The following is a 21,126-nucleotide window of genomic DNA, read 5'->3' as shown; positions in this document are numbered from 1 at the left end:
ATGTTTATAAGAATAATAAACCCATTTTGAATTTTATCTCCAAACAGCTATAAAATATCAATAACACATCTTCTTTTTGTTTGTTTTCGTTCTCCACACGTTTCGCACGGCTAAAGAAAGAGCCGTCAACTAACATGAGTCATAAGGGTTTTTTATGACCTCTCCAGCATCGGTCGTGTCATTACGCTTGGACCACAGAAGATTGGTGAAGGCACTCACAAGTGTGTGTTGTCGTGTTCCCTTGACAGTGTTGCTAAATGGGGTCATTCCAATTAGTTGTTTGTGACAGGGGTGTAGACTTCTTGCAGGGATGTTCACACTATATGTTGTCTTGTCAAGGGTTTGGAAGAAGCACACTAGACGTCCCAGTGTCCTTATCGAGGAAATCGGTGCCATATGTTGACTCACATTTGTGCGTCTGTGAATAATGCATATACACACACACACACACACATTAGCATATGAAACAGTATCATGATATATGTGATACGTTACAGATTTTTGTGTTTATTTTCTTCAACACAGACGCTTGACCCCTTCCATCCGTATAAAATGCGACAGCGTTCTCCGGTGTAAGGACCGAAATGAAAAGGAATGCCATAATGCACTGTGTTTCTTTACCTGTTCTTTCATCAGGAGCGAGCTCTCCAAAGACAAACATTTCTCTCATGGCGTTTTTTTTTTTTTTTCCATGTCGTCTCATTACGTCAGACGGTATTTTATTTACCCGTCACAGATGAGGCAGCTTGTGGACATCTGCTCTTTTAATTGCATCTCATCAGTATAATAAATGATAAAATCTGGAGGTGAAGCAGTAGATTGGAACACTCGGATAATGGCACTTCAAATAGTGCCTGGAATGGTTATTTGTTAGGGGAGTAATTTGTAAACTTAATGCACTTTATAAAAACAGCATGTTTCGTGTCTCTGTGTGCTTCACTGGACAAACATTAGTACGAATTTATAAGAAATGCATGGGCAAATCCCCGGGATCCAGATTAACAAATACATTTACTATGTCTTGTTTGCCACGTTTTTGCTCTTCACGCTGAAAATCAGCCCTTTGTTTTACGGCGTCAGACGATTTTACATCACACACTTAGTGATCCTTTACATACTCTTACTACATTTTCTCCCTTATCACAGATTATGCAATAAAAGAGGCAGTAAACCCCTATCTGTACCTACAACTCCTCCAGGATTTTTATTCTTATGCGACTTTACATGCATCGACACTGTATCAGGCGTCCAAAGAAAGTTGAAGCTCTTGATTAGAACTGAAGACAGAGAACTAATTAAAATATGCCGTAAACAATTCCACCAATTAACATAATCACTGACCTCATTAATATAGTGCACTGAACCATGGAAGAGAAAGTTGTTTTTTTTTAAATAATTAGACAGTGAAGATATGTTTTCGACTTGTAAAAAAGTGCTGATTTCAGCAATAGACATGCCTTTGCAGAGCCAGCATTTAAATTGTTTTTTAAAGGGATGTTAACATTGTGCAGAATTTTTGGACATTTTTTTGACCGGTTCAACAAAGAATCTTTTTTGATTTTCACTGAAATGAAATGTTTTTTGATTATGATGCTGATGATGTCAGTGGAAGGCATTAGATGGATGTATACGTCTATATAAGTGTCTGCCATAACCGTAGTGGTTCTCTATTATCTCAGATTGGTTCTACCTGGAACTGGAGCATGCTCACGCTGAATGGCAACATCTGTTTTTTGTCTTTCCCCGAGTCACATGCTATGACTCTCTCTGCCTTAGTAGAAATGCATGGGTGATTATGATCTGTGCCATCAAGTGCTTTAATTTGCAAAGCCATTCTCAAATCAGATACATAAAAGGACACCAGGAAAAACGTTAACTCTGTTAATATACTAACTAGCATTAGAAACATTTTAGTCCACAGTGTTCACAAGCGTTCATGTATTGTCATTGATAATGTTATAATGATATAATGTCGCATCACGGAAGTATAAAGTATTTACATTTCAGTTAACTTACACATAGCTAACACGTCGCCTTTGAATTCTCGAATCTGATTTGTCCGAACGTGTCCATTCATTGTATGTAATCATTTCCTTAAATAATCCAAACAAAATCGCTCATTGTAACGCATTCATAAGTGTACAATGCCTTATGAACGCATTATAACATAGTACAAATCTGTTCATCTGTGTAGATTACTACAAATATGACCTGTAAATGTGTCCATGACTTGTTATAATGCATTCATTAGGAATAATATACATGAGTATTAGACATAGCATAGCAGTGACATAGCAGTGTTTATAATGCATCATAAGGTTTAGATTATGTAAATGAGTTCTTTCTTTTTCTGAGGTGGTAAAATTTTCTACTATGATGTCCTGGTCATCTCTGCAAGTTATAACACATTATAACTATAGTAATAGTCATTTATATATATATATATATATATATATATATATATATATATATATATATATATATATATATATATATATATATATATATACATTTTCTTGTCATGTGTGGAAACCTATCCAAAACAATATAACAAGTTTTTCGGTCATTTTTACATTATAATATGTTCTTAGGTCATTGTGTCCTTACATGACAAGGTGTAAAACTTATCTATCTCCTTAGGTACACTATATACACTTGTCTTATGGTGCTATATATATATATATATATAAGCACTTTATTGCTATCCTTCATAGGCATTATGAATATGTAGAGTTCATAACTCATCTACCTGAGTTGTTATAATGTCTAATGAACACTAGTTATAATGCTTAATCATTCATAATACATAATAAAGATAATAACTGCATCATAACATGCTGTTCATAGAGAGATCAGCTCTGACAGGAGTTTCAGCTGTAAATCAAATCCCAGGTTTACATTATGGTTTCTATAGTAACGGGAAATTTACAGGGGCTGGTGTGTGGTGGACGCACCACCGCAGGGAAGTCTTCAGGAGAGAGCAATGTTGTGGTCTTCCCGTTCTCCGAGAGAAAGTAAGGGAGTGATCCTTTAAGAGCTGCTACAGCGTAAGTGATAACGGAATAACTTATTTTACTTTTTTATGTGGATGTTTAAATTAATTGTAAATAAACATGGATTTTATTCTGCATTTAAATTTCTTTAATAAACTCAAAAAAACAATCGTTAGTAAATTGCAGTGGTATGAGAGGAATAAAACCCAACATGGTGATGTGGTCAGTGGAAGATAATCAGCATGGTGATGTGGTCAGTGGAAGATAATCAGCATGGTGATGTGGTCAGTGGAAGATAATCAACATGGTGAGGTGGTCAGTGGAAGATAATCAACATGGTGAGGTGGTCAGTGGAAGATAATCAACATGGTGAGGTGGTCAGTGGAAGATAATCAACATGGTGAGGTGGTCAGTGGAAGATAATCAACATGGTGAGGTGGTCAGTGGAAGATAATCAACATGGTGATGTGATGTGACCTGAAGCAAAGACGCTTTACAATCTTCTGGAAACGAAGCCTTTTCTGGATCTCCTCGTGATTTTTTCATCTTCATCTCTTCATGTAAATGTTCCAGCAGAAGATCTTATATATACATAATGATCTGCAAATACAGTCAAAACAACTTATAATGCCTTCATAACCATGAAACAAATTAAGCATTACTGGTATTAGTTTATAGCAATGGTTATAACATATTATTGACAAAATGCATTATAAGTAGTGTTTATAACACATTATAACACCAAAATAATTAAGCTTCATTTCGATTGTAGACACACTGACAAGACTTTCTATGAAGCCTATATTAATTATAACCTTGCAACAGATGTCATATCATGTAATAATGCAGTTATAAGCCATTATGTACATTGTCATAATTATTTATGTAAATTAGACATTTTTAACAAGATGCATTATAAGTAGTCTTCTTGACATGTTATATCAACAGCCATCACTTTTTATTTTGCATTATGAGAAGATACAACTGCCATATAAAGCCTAATAAGCACTACTTATAATGCACTGGTTTAAACAGTGTATAAAGGCATTACACACAATGCAACACGCACCAATTACTTTTCTTAAATAGTTATTACAATGTGTATAATGCCTTATGAATGTATTACAACATAAATTAATGAATTTATTGATAACTCATTATATATGTAGCCTTCAGAAGTTGCAGAGATCTTATAATGCAGTATGAAAACGCTTGGTTTCTTTGGTATTGATGTTATAATGTGTTATAAACACTACTCATTATGGATCATGTTAACAATTTGTAATGCATAGCGATAAAGAGGAATAGACTTTCATGAATTCTGAAGCACATATATGTGCATTATAATGCTTTCATAACTTACGAATGCATGATAACCTGATACGAATATGTTCATTATGAATGATTGTGAATATGATCTTTGTAGACCATATTTTGATCTTTGATCTTTCATAACTCTTCACAATGCATTCATAAGGAAAATATATAATTGGTATAACTATTTATCAAGACCGTTATAATACTTTATAATGCATGATTAGGCACTGATTATGTAAATGCACTGTTCTGAATAAACATGAATGAGTTCTTTCTGAAGTTCTAGATTATCTCTCTGGACAAAGAAAAAAGGTTCTGGGGTCTTTGTTACTGGAGTTATAATGTGTTATGAACAAAAGCTTTTAACAACTCACAATGCAAAATAAAGATAGCAATAAAACTATTATTATTACTAATTATTATTAGCTAGCAAAAACAATTATAAATAATCATAACAATGTGTATAATGACTTATGATCGAATTATAACATGATGTTCATAGAGAGCGTGAAACTGCGTAACTGAGTTTTATCATTTGTTGTAAATTTATTAATGTGCCTGTTCAAAGACGGTGGATCACGTTTTCAAAAATTTGTGCCCCCACATTTCCTACAATTCAGGATTTTGCAATATATTTCTTCCATAAGGCTTATAAACATTGCTATTTCTGTGACGTGTCCTGACGACGCGTTATAATCCACAAGAAACATCACAAAGGACATCTTTAATGCGGTTTACAAAAAACTATAGACTCAACCCCAGAATATTTGTTATTGTTGACTGAAAAATATTCAGCATCACCAAACCCCAAACCCTTTCCTTCTTTCAGATATGGTGAGAGCTTTTTTGGCCTTGAGAACGTGTTCTTCCAGACATCATTATAGGGCTATTAAATCCCCATGATGATTTGAACAGTGTTATCAGTGCATTGTTCTAAAATAAAACACAGCACAAAAGATATCCATAACATATAACATAACATAACATAACATAACATAACATAACATAACATAACATAACATAACATAACATAACATAACATAACATAAGATTCGGCAGTTCAGTATCAAAGATTTAACTTCCTTCATAGTACATGTGCATGTTTAATAACGACGCCCATAAAACCGTACTACTATTAATGCCGTGTATTAATTATTCAAGAAATGAAAAGAGCTTTATATTTCCTTTTTTATAGCACTCACTATTTTTCCGTCTACATGTTACTATATAGACTGTAGTAAACATTATTCCTGAATATGAACACGACTACACTAAATGTGGAAAACATAAGGAGCATTTGCAGGCCGTATTCGGCAACCAGAGCATGATTGATAATTATCGTCCCGAATGCTTTGGCTTGGTCCAGGTGGCAGCCATTTTTTATGTTTCTTTCTCTTTGCTCTAATTAATTACTAATTGTTTTTAGCACCTGCACCGGCAGAGAGGAGCCATATTTTTGTAAGGCATTTTTAGAAGTGTTTGCTTTTACACCAGAAAACCAGAAGTCATTTAAAACATAAACTGCTATTCTCACACCAACCTGACCTCGAAACAGTCACTGCATTATTAATGTGTGTTTTATAAGTTTAAATTGTGATGTCACATGTGGCTAATGATAGCAATTTTGAATGCTAATAAAGTTAATTCTTGTAAAAGCATGGGGAAGAAAAAAATGATTAAATATGTTAAAGAAAACAAACAATGCTTTGTGGGTAAGACACACAAATTCAGACGTCTGGGGGAAGAGTGCACGTCGCCTCACCACAGCGTGAGACAGTATGTGTGTTTCCATCAGCATCTGTCTTTGGAAGAAAACAAAATCTGCCCTTCACCAATGACAACAGGAGTCCCCGTTGTTTGATTCGAGTCCATCACGTTATTGATTCTCTGACGGCTCTGAACGAATTCGAGAAAAGAAGTCTGGCGGATCCTACTACTACACACACCATATGTCCACTTTAACATTAGATTCCTTTATTTATTTATATATTTTTTTATCTTTTTTTCATCAGTTCTGTGCTAGAGAACTTGCGACTTAGGGGAAACATACACAAGATGGACCAAATCCATGCCAGGAATTTGGTCCAGGAACTTTTCCAGCTGGCTGCGGGTGAAAAGCCAGGGCTTCTTTCATAATCTCTGAAGGACAGCTGGGTCATGTAGCCACGTGTATTGCTCTTGCTGGATCACTTCACTGTATTTTACTGAGCAGGAAATTCCCCACCTAACCAAAGTGCACTGAATCACACCATGATAAACTATTGCTGTAGCGAGTATTATACTGTGAAGCGAGGCTGTGATACGTCTCTTTGCAGAGAGTAGTCGGCGCAAGGTCACAGCTTTCGTTGGTGAAATTAATATGTGGAACTCTTACAAGACTCGCGAACCATCTGTTACGCATAACGGTAACAAGGGATCCTGCTCTGCTGTAAAGGCCTATAAAGCCAAAGCCGGGAAATATTCGCAGATGCTGATACAGTAGACGATGAATACACGAAATTCACAAAAAACTAACAAATGGGTTGAGTGTCGTGATTTAATACGAGTCAGATTTCTACAACGTTACAAGATCGCGAGGCCGCCGCTGCGTGATAAACGATGAAAGCACCACTAATGCTCAACGATTTATACACCACATCCTTAACTGTTTTATTCCCCTTAAAAAACAGCAAATTACCAATGATGACATCCTTATGTAATAAAAAATAGCTTTTTTATCCATTTAGAGTTACATTCCATATTGTGGAATTTGCACAGTAACACAATGCATTTATAAGGCATTATACACATTGCTATAATCATTTACAAAAATTACACTTTATTACGTATTGTGAATCTTTAACGCTGTGCATTGTAAGTAGTGTTCATAATCTTACATCAGTTTGCAGTAAGGTATTATGAGAATATGTCATGACCATATAATGTGTTATAAGCACTACTTACAATGCATTTTTAAAATTTTGTTTTATGAATGTATTATAATCAATGCTGCAATTTGCAGTGTCTTCTTAGAAATAATAATAATAATAATGCCTTATAGCATGCATATACAGTGCACTTTCATTAAATGCTACATGTATAATAACCAGTGAATACATTCATAACCTGCTATAATGCATTCAGAATTATAATTACAATTAGTAATAGAAATAAATATAGCTACAGAGTGTAATGTATTTCTTACTAACTAACTAACTAACTAACTAACTAAAGAACCAAATCCCCTAATAAATAAATATTTCAATTATTAATTTAAAAATAAATAAACAAATCAACAAATATACCCAGGATTTTTCTTTGTTAAATTTCTAAATAAATAAATACATACATACATAAAAAATCTCTTTATCTGCCATACAGGACCCTGAGAATTATTATATGAAAATGATAATGCATTATCAAGTACATTAACAGACACCTGATTTGCCTTATAGCTGGAAGTACTGTCAAATCTGCAGAGATCATTAACAGCTTCTGACCAATCAGGTATGAGAATTTAATTAAGCATGTTTGGTGTAATTAAATGCAAGACACATTGGTGCAGCTAGTAGATTTGATGATAATGATAATAAATATAAAACACAGAACAGAAGCAGGTCACATCGATTTCTCAAAGCTCTAAGGTTCAAGGTTCGATCCTGTTTCCTGTGTTTCACACCTTCTCCCTGTGTCTGTGTAGCTTTCCTGAATGCTAAAGATACACATGACTGATCAACTGATGTCGTATCCAGGATGTGTTCCTGTCTATGTTTGCTTCCTCTATATGATTACTTCCTCTATATAGGACATTTTCCAGATCCACCATGACCCTGAATTGGATGAGGTTATGAACAAACAACCACAGATCTAGACAAAGAAATAAATATATAAACACTTAAACAAGAAAGAAAATCAACCATTAAATTCAGACATGAAAAATCGAATACCGTCACGAGCTAATTTGTATCAAACTTCTTTTTCAAAATTCACTTCATTCTATCCTGGTTAATTTTAGAGCAGACACCTGCACCATTGCTGTGACAAAATGTTCTTCAGCTCCAAATACTTCATCAGAGGCAGCAGCTTGTGTTTGTGAAGAGTTCATGAACAGTTTAGCAGCTTCCACATGCATGACTGGCTCATCTGGGAAGAAAATAAAAGTCGAAACTGTGTTGTCTGACTAGTTCCTGACATCAAATCTATGAATTTTGTTATTATTATTGAATGAACTAATAAAAAAATTGATGCTAATGTACTTATTCACTATGTACTTATAAATAAATAAATAAATAAATAAATAAATAAATAAATAAATAAATAAATAAATAAATAATATTTTTTAAAACAATACACAGCAAATAATCTTTCAGCTGAATTGCCAATACTGATATCAGAATCCTCTTAAAAAATGACAAAATATCTTTTATTTTTGCTAATTTTCATCATTTATTTTGCTCGTCACAACAGGTCATTTGGAGTTATGTATGAAAATAAAACATCCTCCGTTTTCTTTTGCCTCACCTGGATTACAGCATGTGGTTAAAGATGAGTGGAAAGAGTTCTTTCGTTTTATTTTAGGAAAGAATGCGCATTTAGGAGCGAGTTCTAATGTGCGTCAGCCATTTTCTTCCATTATCTTCTACCAAATCCTATAACCATGGAAACATCTCGAGTGAAGATTTACAGCCTAGCAAGCAAGAGAAGCATTTTTCCTTCCATTTTTTCCTTTGTAGTGCATGCCATAATTTCAGCTTCACCTCAATTCCACAGTGGAAATAACAGGCATATGCTAGTCACATGAACTCGCTCGTGACAATTAAAACTTCGATTAAACAACAGAAATAAATTTACTGTATAAGAAATTTTCAGAATACGCAACTCGGTAATGAATAATTCCAATGTTAATCACGATCTTAAAAGTTTTTTTACTCCGAAAAGTTCAAGGAGTCATGAATCATTTTTCTTTCCTTTAAATGAGACCTAATATACATATGAGTATCAGTTTAATAATGTCATCAATGCTCTGGAATATGCTTGTGGGTTATTAATAGAAACTCAAGTGCAGAATACCATACTCTAAAGACTATGCCAAGAAGACATTCCTTCATGTTATGGTGTCAGTAACTCATAAATAACTTGGCATGTTATAATTTAATGACTTAATACCGAATGTCTCTAGAGTATGACTCTATTAGGACATGAGGAATAAAGTTGGACTAAACAATTGGACAGGAATTTAATTGAACATGAAATTTGATTGAACTCATATTTGCACTTGCTGCTTCTTATATTTTACAGAGATTATGAATCCATTTACATGTCAGATGTTCAATAACCATTCCATTGCGGGACATTTCATAATACGACGAATGGCAAGAGAGAAAAAAGGAGAGGAAATTTTTTCCCTTAAATTAAATAAAGGCGAAAGAGAGTCTCAGGAGTCCTGGGGTGTATGTGCTGTGGGAATGAGATTAGGAGAGACTCCCCAGGTTACGCTATCTGCATTTTTATACATTTATACAATTACACAAGCTTGCCGAAGCGCAATGTGGACTTACTTTGTTCAAATAGAATTTAATTTGCATTGTCAAAAAGTCTAGGCCTTTGAATGAGTCTGAGTAAATTATAATGGGAGTTGATTGTGGCAACTGTAGAGTGATCTATTTATAAGTTATTAGCACTTTATGAGTGGGAGAAAATTATATTTTAGACTGAGTCATGTCGATGAGGATAATATAATAGTCGGTTCAACGACATGGCCAGTTTTCACTTTTTGGATAGTTTAACATGCCCTTGTTTGAATAATCCCCAAGCCAAACATTTTTTCTATACATATCTCTTACTTCTCACACACAGAAGACTTCTTGTGTTGTCTTCTTTCACCAGAATAACACTTCAATCAGATGTAAAGGCTGGAAGGAGGCAGGATCTTCATCGTAGCTGAAGTTTATTTGCAGAAGAAAGACAGGAGTTTAGTCAACATTTTCTTGTCATGTGTGGAAACCTATCCAAAACAATATAACAAGTTTTTCGGTCATTTTTACATTATAATATGTTCTTAGGTCATTGTGTCCTTACATGACAAGGTGTAAAACTTATCTATCTCCTTAGGTACACTATATACACTTGTCTTATGGTGCTATATATATATATATATATATATATATATATTTATATATGGTGCTTATGGTCTCATGGTGCTATATATATATATCAGGTCAGAACATTCTGGAACACTCAGAAATAAAAAGCTCAAATATTTTGAATTCGAATGAAGACACGAAGCAGAAAAGAAAGTGAAGTGAACTGATTTCATTTAGATTATTATTTTTAATATGTTTACCAATTAATGTTATGCCGTTCTAGGAAAATAATCAACGGCGTAGTGCGATGCAGCTTGACACCAAGCACAATTACTGCCTCCACAGTGAAGTTGATTATTTTCCTATAATATCAGCATGTCTGAAATGTTTTATTTCTCTCAGACGGCAGCGATTACATGCCCCGAAGAGCAATTTGGAATTTATTAAAGAACAAATGTGATACTTTTATGCATTTATAGCTACATTTTAACATTGTGGAACATTTTATCAGTCCATAGTTACATTTAATCTTCTGTAAAAAACAAAAAAAAAACAAAACAAAGTTTGTGTCTTTTCTAACTTTCATTCTAGCAGCTAGAATCAGCTCTTTATGATCTCTGTTGAAGTGAATAAAGCAGAAAACTTTTACTTACTCTTGGCATAAACGTTCAGTAAACATCTCCTTAGAGAAAACATCACTAAATGAACGATTTTTTCTTTATGAGGCAACAGCACACCATGCGATTCCCTGTGAATTGAGCTGTTACTATGGAAACGATACCACCAGATCTGAATCGCTCCTGATTCTCACAGAGGCCCGAGCTATTGTCAGCGCCGCCGTTAAAGAAAATTAATCAACGTCACTCAGAACTGTCATTTTAATCGCAATTACAGCTTCTTCCCAGTAAATTAAAATTTGTAGCCTGGTTCTTCAGTGAAGCAAAATCCTGGCACATATATGAAGTAGTAATACGAAGGAGATCACGCACTACACACCCGGATTCTCGTCATCGCTTCTACATGCCAAAGTCAATTTCTGCTCTCAGCGTGTTCCTCTCCTGACCTGAGACTCCTGACAATCCCATCACCCGCATGTGGAACCGGGATATAGTCTGTCATCGATGACAGAACCTTCTCCGTCTTCTCCTCCTTCTCCGTAGGACTTCCCATGTGATTTTTTTTTTAATAACACATCACACTTTAAGATATTGGCAAAGTAATATTTATGGCTAAAAGTTAATTATGTTTGAGTAATTAATGCACATCTGCAAACATTTTGAGTGATTATGGAGAGCACGTTTACCAGCAGGGTTTTTACATCAATTACTCATCAACAGTCCCACTGCCTCTTACAACACCACCCATCCACCCACCCACCACCACACACACACACACACACACACACACACACTCACACACTCACACACATCAATATGTGAGAGCTCTTGGCAAAGAGACAGCAATCTGGCTCTCCTAACCACCTGACTTTACTCTCATTAAAGCTCCATATATATTCCCACACCTCACACTGTACCTCTGTGTCCTGTCATTCAGACAATCTAAAAAAAATAGAAGACAAACATGCTACACTTCCACTAGCGCAGGGTACGCCAACAGGGACGCTGGGACGCTGCTGCTGGATTTATCGGTTCAGCAAAAGACTTGGTTATTTATGCCTTGTGTGTCATATTTTCAGTCGGCCACCCGCGCAACAGAATCTAAATCTAAATTCAGCAGCATAGCTAAAGTTCCTTGGCCATGCAATGCATCATAAACTTACTCGCCACTGTGGTTGCCAGAGCCTCAAATCAAGTTCCACGTTCAGTGAAGACAGTATTGCATTTAGACCTGATGCTGTGGACATTCAAGACAGATAACCCACCTCCGGCCTTTCCTTTCCCCAGTATACAAGCCTCCACCTTTCTCAGTTGTTACTTTGGCTTGATTTCATGCTCATTAGCATGTCCCATTATCTCCAGGAATATTCCGGGGACTCTCTCTGCTCCCTGCCTTTCCAATTATCCTAACAGACAATGTGATTTAATGGTTTATGACTTTCAAGTTGTTGGAAGAGCTTCAGATTTTTTTTAAGCCAAGTTCTGTAGTCACACGTGGGGCCTTTTTTTTTTTTTTTTTCGAAGGGCATCTGGTTCAGTCTATTCCAAAGGGAAGAGAAATGGGGGGTGCATTAAAACCTGGAAAGATCCACCTAGCATTTGTTGAATCAAATTCGTGCACCTGGATATAATTGTTACGCCGCTGTGCAGGGACTTTGTGCGGTTAGATGCTTACAAGGAGAGCAAATTAGTAGAACAAGAAATGTCTTCCAATGATGAGACACAAGCTCACCTGGCATCATATTTTACCAGAAAGAAAAAAAATGGAGGAAAAATATTTGGCTAAGCACATTTGTACACAGCTAAAGGGGGGAAATGCAATAAAAAATGTAATTGTTTATTACAGCATGTTGAATAACGATGAGTGTTGTATCAGGTTCAGAACTTTCGAAAATACAGAAAATTTTAAGTTCATCATATTTCTTTTTAATAGTTTTTTTTAATTCAACTTCTATTACTTATTGTTGCAAAGCTATTCAGCTACGAGCACCACTTTTGGTCAGCTAGTTAGTTTACAGCTTCTTTTAGCAAAATGATTTTTTGTTAGAAGTATATCAGCGGTTATTACTACAAATTAATATTTATTAGAAGTATATAAGTGGTTATTACTGCATATTAACATTTATTAGAAGTATATCAGCGGTTATTACTACAAATTAATATTTATTAAAAGTATATAAGCAGTTATTACTGCATATTAACATTTATTAGAAGTATATAAGTGGTTATTACTGCATATTAATATTGTTAGAAGTATTTAAGCAGTTATTACTGCATATTAACATTTATTAGAAGTATATAAGTGGTTATTACTGCATATTAATATTGTTAGAAGTATTTAAGCAGTTATTACTACAAATTAATATTTATTAGAAGTATATAAGCAGTTATTACTGCATATTAACATTTATTAGAAGTATATAAGTGGTTATTACCGCATATTAACATTTATTAGAAGTATATAAGTGGTTATTACTGCATATTAATATTGTTAGAAGTATTTAAGCAGTTATTACTGCATATTAACATTTATTAGAAGTATATAAGTGGTTATTACTGCATATTAATATTGTTAGAAGTATTTAAGCAGTTATTACTGCATATTAACATTTATTAGAAGTATATAATCGTTTAAGTTTTCCTATTCTTGTGTTTTAGGTTTGTGTGGTTTTATGACAGAATTTGATGCAAATTGATGTTCTTAGCAAGCTAGAAATTTAGTTTTTAAAAAAAACAAAAAACTTTTATCTTGAAACTGAGAAGGTTTTCCTACTGCAAAGAAAGATTCTTGTGTTTTTGGTTTGAGAGGACATGGTTGGTTTTAAGAAAGAAATTGGTGCAGATGGCTAGCTAACTCAAGCAACGTTGCTAGCAATTTTGCTTTTAAATGCAGAAATGTTTATCTTGAATCTAAGGAAGAAAGAAAGAAAGAAAGAAAGAAAGAAAGAAAGAAAGAAAGAAAGAAAGAAAGAAAGAAAGAAAGAAAGAAAGAAAGAACTAGCCATTATAGCAGCTATCTTCTCTGCAGTAGAACTACAAAATTCAGTAAATTATACACACACAGATCACTTTATTAGGAACACCTGAACACCATCGTCATACATGCAGAGTATTGTTAGAGTATTGTTGCTGATCATGTGCATCCCTTCATGGATGCTAATTATTTATCTTCTAATGATAATGCATCAAGTCATTTCAGACTGGTTTCATGAACATGACATTGAGTTCCAGGATCTTGAGTGGCCTTCCCAGTCACCAAAGCTGAATCCTATAGAAGCCCATTGTGATGTGTCATGTCACACTCATCTTCATCTACCTCCACTGTCTTCCTGTAGCTGCCACATCAAATTCAAGGCCTTGAAGCTCACATATAGGTTACGTTAAGCTGCGTTTATTTGTCACATATTCATTTCTGCACAGTGAAATTCTTCCTTCACATATCCCTTCCGTAGAGAGTTGAGGTCAGAGCACAGGGTCAGCCATGCTGCAGCACTCCTATAGCAAGAGGGGGGGCTTGCTCAGGTGTCCAAGGGTGGCAGTTTGGCAGTGCTGAGCAGAGCCTTAATCACATGAGCTACCACTGCCCCCACCTTGCCTGGACAAGCCACCCCCCATCCTCAACACTATCCTTAAGCTTTAGCCCTACTGCAATCTGTGATCAGTTAACAACCAACACATAGTGGTACCTACACAGTGAGCCATGAGCTCCATTTCCAGGATATTCCGAACCTTAATCCACCAGGACAGCAGTGTCCATCACTATCTTCAAAAAAGAGTCAAAGCCCCATGTTTCCAGTGAACGCTTAACTAACCCCTAACTTGTCCCTAATCCAAAAAAATAAAAAATAAAAATTGCATTGTTTCAACATTGATTGCATCACGTAATCAAAGCAACATGGACCAGAAGCTCAAAGGAATGTTTCCAACATCTTGTGCAATCCATGCCATAAAGAATTAAGGCTGTTTTGAGAGCAAAGGAGAGTGTACTCAGTGTTAGAATAGTGTTTCTAATAAAGTAAAGCACAATAAACATACTATAAATATCTTATGCTGAATGATTTTCTGTTTTATGATCCACACAAATGAATGAATGAATGAATGAATGAATGAATGAATGAATGGTGAATGAATTGGTAGCATTGTTATGGACTATATGAAACATTATACAGGGCTACTGTGTTGTTGTGGCAACACAGCCTTATAATGTCATATAATATCATAAACATACAACATTCACATGCAAACTGATGCTACATTCATACAGTAACAGCATTCATTTCCTGTGTCTGACATGGAACCTTGATTCCAGCGAAAACAGCAAGCAAGCAACAAACCAACAGAGCAACTAGCGGCATTTGATTTCTATCTAAATCAGGTATCATATACTGTATTAAAGCACTGAATCCAAACAATCAGCTCAGTTGATTTCTTTTTAAGGCCAAACCTCTGGAGTGTGTGTGGTCCAACGTTTCTTCACTTCTTCTCACAACTTTGGTTCTTACCGACAGTTAGTTGTTGCTGTTTACTGTTTAATGCATGATTAGGGTATTGTATCAGCTTCATCACTTTTGAGAATACTGTTTTATCAAATTTGTCAAACTCCTTATGCTTGTCCATTTTTCCTGCTTCTAACACATCAACTTTGAGGGGAAAAAAATTCACTTGCTGCCTAATATATCCCACCCACTAACAGGTGCCATTATGAGGAGATCATCAGTGTTAATTACTTCACTTCTAACTGCTCATAATGTTATGGCTGATCGGTGTACAGCTTCTGTTAGCAAAAGGAATATTTATTAGAGGTATATAACCATTTATTACTGCAAAGCAGTTTTCCTACTGCAAATATTCTTGTGTTTTTGGTTTAAGACAGACATGATTGGTTTTAAGACAGAAACTGGTGCAGATAGCTGGCTGTTGTTAGCAAGCTAACAATTTTGCATTTAAATCTAGAAATGGATTCTTGAATCTAAGAGAGAAAGAAAGAAAATAGCTAGCAATCCATGGTAGCTGTTGTTTTCTGTGGTAGAACTACAAATGTGAGTAGATTTTTCACTCATAGATCACTCATAGATTTATTAGGAGCACCTGTACACCTAGTCATTCACATAATTATCAGAGAAAGACGTCAGAGTATTCGAGTATAGTTGCTGATCACGTGCATCCCTTTATGGACACTACCTCTTCTAATGATAACATGATAATTCACCAAGTCACAAAGCAAAAGTCATTTCAGACTGGCTTCATGAACAATGGAAGGAAATCTTATGCCTGTGGGTTTCATCTTATCCTGTCTTGTACAGCCTCATTGGAAACATTAGTAAAACAAACAAACAAATAAATAAATAAATAAATCTTGAAATGAAGCTGCAGAGATTGTTGATGTCTCTGGTTGACTACATAGCTGATACTTTGAGCTCAAACCAGTGAAGCCATTACAAAAGCTTGGTGTATAAGATTTAAATCAAGCAAACTATTTTCACACTGCTTTATTTATATATATGTTATACATTCAGGCTATAATGTATATTGGCGCTAAACAATGGACAGTGTAGGTCTATGAGCAATAATACAGTCAACCAGAAGAGCTATAACTGCCACAATGACTGTAGGGTAAGGTCACTGTTTACAAAAAGGAAGGAAGTGCTATAGAAAACATTTGGATAGAAAATAAATATATTTTTTCCTTCCTATATCAATAATATACATGTATGATATTTTTAAATTACGCACCTCGGTTGTCACTTCTCGAGATTAGGTGTATCTCTCAGCTGTGTGAATGTGGGCCAGATCTCTGGCAGTGCTCATTACACACCTAACAGACTAGTGACACACTAAAAAAAAAAATAAAAATCCATCCTTGAGATGCCAGGCTATAATCTCTGTCTGTCTAAGATCAAGCAGCCTTTTTTTCCTTTCTAAGTTTTATTAATCTAAGCTAAACAGACTAAGCTGAGGCAGGCTCCGAATCACTTTGATGAAGAATGTGCGAGTCTCTTGGTGCATGGTGCTCAGTGTAACAGCTCATGTAGAGGAAATGGAATTACACCTCCTTTACTAAATTATACAGTTTACCCAGACAAGGAAAACTGATTAGAGCCAAATGAAGAGGTCGGGGAATATTTCACAATAAAAATGAATAAGGCCCTAAAGTCAATAAAGAAAATAGCTTACCCATGGTAAATTTGTGCATCTTACCTCTGCATGCCTCGATTAAAGATAATCTAACTCATCTCTCTCTCTCTCTCTCTCTCTCTCTCTCTCTCTGATGGATACATAATTACACGCCTTGATTCACTTTTAAACCGTACTAAACCCGTGTTAGAAACTGGATCTGAGATGTTTGTATTGATTGACAGGCCGTGTGGTCTCCGGGCTCACCAGTGATCCGGTGTGTGAGGTTTGGTGTGTGTGTGTGTGTGCCACCAGGGGCAGAGGCTGTGGTGGGCTTGGTGGAGGCTTTGTTTCGCCGAGCGACGAGCATTAGACCTCTGGGGAAGACACGCAGCGGGGGATGGATTAGCCCCTAGTTTACGCCAGCGCATGCTTCTCAGTGCATGGCAAACTCGCTCTCTCGCCCCACCACCATCTTATTAAAGCAAGAGAGAGAGAGACAGAGAGAGAGAGAGAGAGACAGAGAGAGAGAGAGACCTCCTGGGATCATTGATTCCAACTCCACTTACCTTTACTCAGTCGTTTCACACACTTGTCCCATTAACCGTCACTCACCTGTGATTTACATAATTGAGTCGAGTCAGGCTAGCTCCCCTTTTTAAATTAAAGCGCAAATTCTTGCAAAATGTATGACAGAGTCTTTCCTTTATTTCCCCCTTGGCTTTTGGCTTAAACGGACAGATTAACCAAAGCACATGGACTGTTTTTTAGTATTCTCTGAATTCCACTCACTCTCTCAGCTTTGTTAAAAAAAGTAAAAAAAAAACCTCTTGATCACTTTTCATCCACGCATGATTCCTCTACACTAGTGCACCTGGAAGGCGCTTGGGGACCCGATTGCGTGCGGATCGGACCCGACAGAGATCGGTACTTTTTCACTGGCTGGCTCTGTGTGACAACGGCAGGCCAAACAGCTGGCAGGTGTTCCTGAGAATTTCTTCCTCTGCCATAGCTGGGATGAGTTTTCTCCTGTGCTGGAAAGACTGTAAAACCCACTGACTGCATTGTTACTGTACTTGAAATTACTCGTGTAAGATCTGTACATTTTTTGGCTACAAAAATGTTTTATTTTCTATCTTGTTCTTATGCCAACAACGTAATGATGCACGTGAATGGAAATGAGATTTGGATAAATGTGTGTTGTGATGATGTCACATGACGTACCTTGACCCAAATTCGTGTAAAATCTGTAGTAATTCCGAGATCTCCTCATGGGATCTCCTATGGGCAGTGGTGGCTCAAGTGGTTAAGGCTCTGGGTCGTTGACCGGAAGATCAGGGGTTCAAGCCCCAGCACTTGGGCCCTTGAGCAAGGCCCTTAACCCTCTCTGCTCCAGGGGCGCCGTATCATGGCTGACCCTGCACTCTGACCCCAACCTCCAAGGATGGGATATGCGAAGAAAGAATTTCACTGTGCTGTAATGTATATGTGACAAATAAAGGCTGTTTCATTTCCTCTAAATACCACAGAGTTTGCTTGATTTTGCTTTAATTTCTGTGATCATTGAATCCCTCACAAACATTATGGTTCTAGCTCGGATTATTAGATCCTCAATAGACTTATCCACTCACCATTTTTAAAGTTTAGTTATTCTACTGATGCACCATTGTTGCAAACAGAAGATTTGTTTCTAAATCTATTATTTGAAGGAGACCATGTAAATAAAGTGCTTCTAATATTCCTGTGTAGTGTCTTGGATCAGTGTAATCTCTGGTTGCCTTCATGCTTCAGCGGTTTTCTGAAGAATCAGAGTGCTTGTTACTCGCTTTCACACTGACATCATTTTCACAGCTCTCTTTTGACTTGTGCTCGTTGTGCTTTAGCACCAGAGGTGATGCTAGGTGTTACTGGGTCTTTCCTCTGGAGGATTTTCTGTATTGGCTGCCAAACTCTGTAACTACCACATCTTTCCCTCTGTCTTGCTCTATGGTCGTTTGGAGAGATAGCATTTCTAGACTGTTCCAATTTCTTTCTTTTGATTACCGAAATGCTTATTTGTCACTCACTGTTTTTTTTTTCTTTTTTATTATTTGTTATTGTAAGCTAATTGGCGAAAAATGCCAGCAGCTTTGAAATCCCTGATGTAGAATCAACAAAACGAATTAAATGGTTACTTAAATCAAAGCCGTTTTATTCAATTACTACTAACATGGATATTAACATGCAGTCTTTAGGAGTCGAAGTCTGCAAAATAACTCTGTTCTTGTAATCATTCCCCCCACCAGCCTCATCATTCCCCTTCATTCTGAAGACAGATTTTGTCTTAATAAGGTTCCCAGCCACCAGATCAGTTTCAGTGCTCCTCTGCATTATCTCTATGGACTCTATGGACTCTCTATGGACTCTCTCAACTCTATGGACTCTCTCAACTCTATGGAACTTTACTGAAGTGACCAAAACTATGGAGAACATTGTTCTTTCAAAATATCTTCTCTCGGTTGGTGTTTCGATGATGATGGTCTAACACGTCACTCCATGATCTCTTGAAAATCTCCGTGTTGAAGTCTGTAGGGTGTGAAAGCTGTAGTATCGGTTTATATCATCAGCCCATTCAGTAAGTCTGGAAAGTGGGCGGAGTCATCATGGAGGAGACCACGTCTATCAGGACAGAAATGTTGGGTGGGTGATTAGTCAGAAGAAGTTTGGAATGATTAATATTCTTTCTAATATATATATATATATATATATATATATATATATATATATATATATATATATATATATAGTGTGTGTGTGTGTGCGTGCGTGTGTGTGTGTGTGTGTGTGCGACACATAAAGAGAGCGAGAGAGAGAGAGAGAGATACAGGTAGCATTACACACTCCAAAAGCCTTTACACATCCACTTCAACTATAGACACATGGGCCTGGTCCCTGGGGCCAAGCATTTCACCAGGGCTGGGATTTGATTTGTCGATTTGGGGCCACTGGGGCAGTGTGAAGGCCATGCTGTAATGTGTCTGAGACAATAGGCCTTCACTAATCAGGAACCTCAAGGTTGCCGTGAGGTTAATTGTAATGCAGGTGGTACAAGGGGAGGGGGTGAAAAAGAAGTGTTGACTGCTTTACTGCCCTAGCACACATTGTGTTTTTAACGTCAGGCCCCTGGGGCCAGGATTTGCCTTTCTGTCCCCTGTTCTCTCCCTTGTGTCCCCTTCACCTTTTAATCTCTTATTATTCACTCATTCTCTTTCGGCCCACCGTGTGTTAAAGAAAACCTTTCACAAATGTCAAAAAGGAAATGTAAATATTGAGCCCGTCCTGCTTCGCAATGGCTGTTGTGATGCGAAGAGAAGCCATTGTTGGCCCTGCAAGGGCCTCAGTGCTGAGTTTTACATTCGCCGGAAGTGACCCTTTGTATCATTGTTATTTGTTTAAATTGACAGAATTGAAAGAACATCTCTAAATAAGAAGGTGCTGAAGAAAAGAAGATGGCATGGCTTCCCTCGGTCGTTTATGTTAGCTTTGTTAGGCGTCTTAGCATCAGTCTTTACTTAGTTTGCTTTAGCCTCAATAGGGTTATAAGGACTTTTAATTAGCAAGCTGTAAATGTTTCCATAAAGACATTCCATGGGGTTATCCTCTGGATCCTTTTTATTCTATAGCATCCTTTATTGTTTTAATGCCTTTTAAAATTTACGATCAATATACTGAAAATCCGATATAATTTGTGTGAGCCACGGGAAGAGATTCTGTCTTGCATGTTTTGTTTTTTTTTCCTCTATTGAATAAAGTTCAATCAATGTTTCAAGGAACAGCCTTTAAATACACGCTGTTAATCCAATAACAATGTGTGTCCAGCTCATTGATTAGCATTTATTTAACTAATACACTACGTCAACGATAGAAACAGACAGTTAACCTTCTTCACTTAATGGGCAGCTCTTCATGCCTGTTAAGTGACTCTCCGTCCCTCCCTCTCCACATCTTTGTCTGTCCCCCTCCTCCAGTCCCCCCTTTTTTTCT

Source organism: Hemibagrus wyckioides, linkage group LG01, assembly GCF_019097595.1.
Source record: "Hemibagrus wyckioides isolate EC202008001 linkage group LG01, SWU_Hwy_1.0, whole genome shotgun sequence".
In the NCBI taxonomy this organism is placed as follows: domain Eukaryota; kingdom Metazoa; phylum Chordata; class Actinopteri; order Siluriformes; family Bagridae; genus Hemibagrus; species Hemibagrus wyckioides.
The sequence above is the reverse complement of the archived record's forward strand: the minus strand, read 5'-3'. Positions refer to the sequence as shown.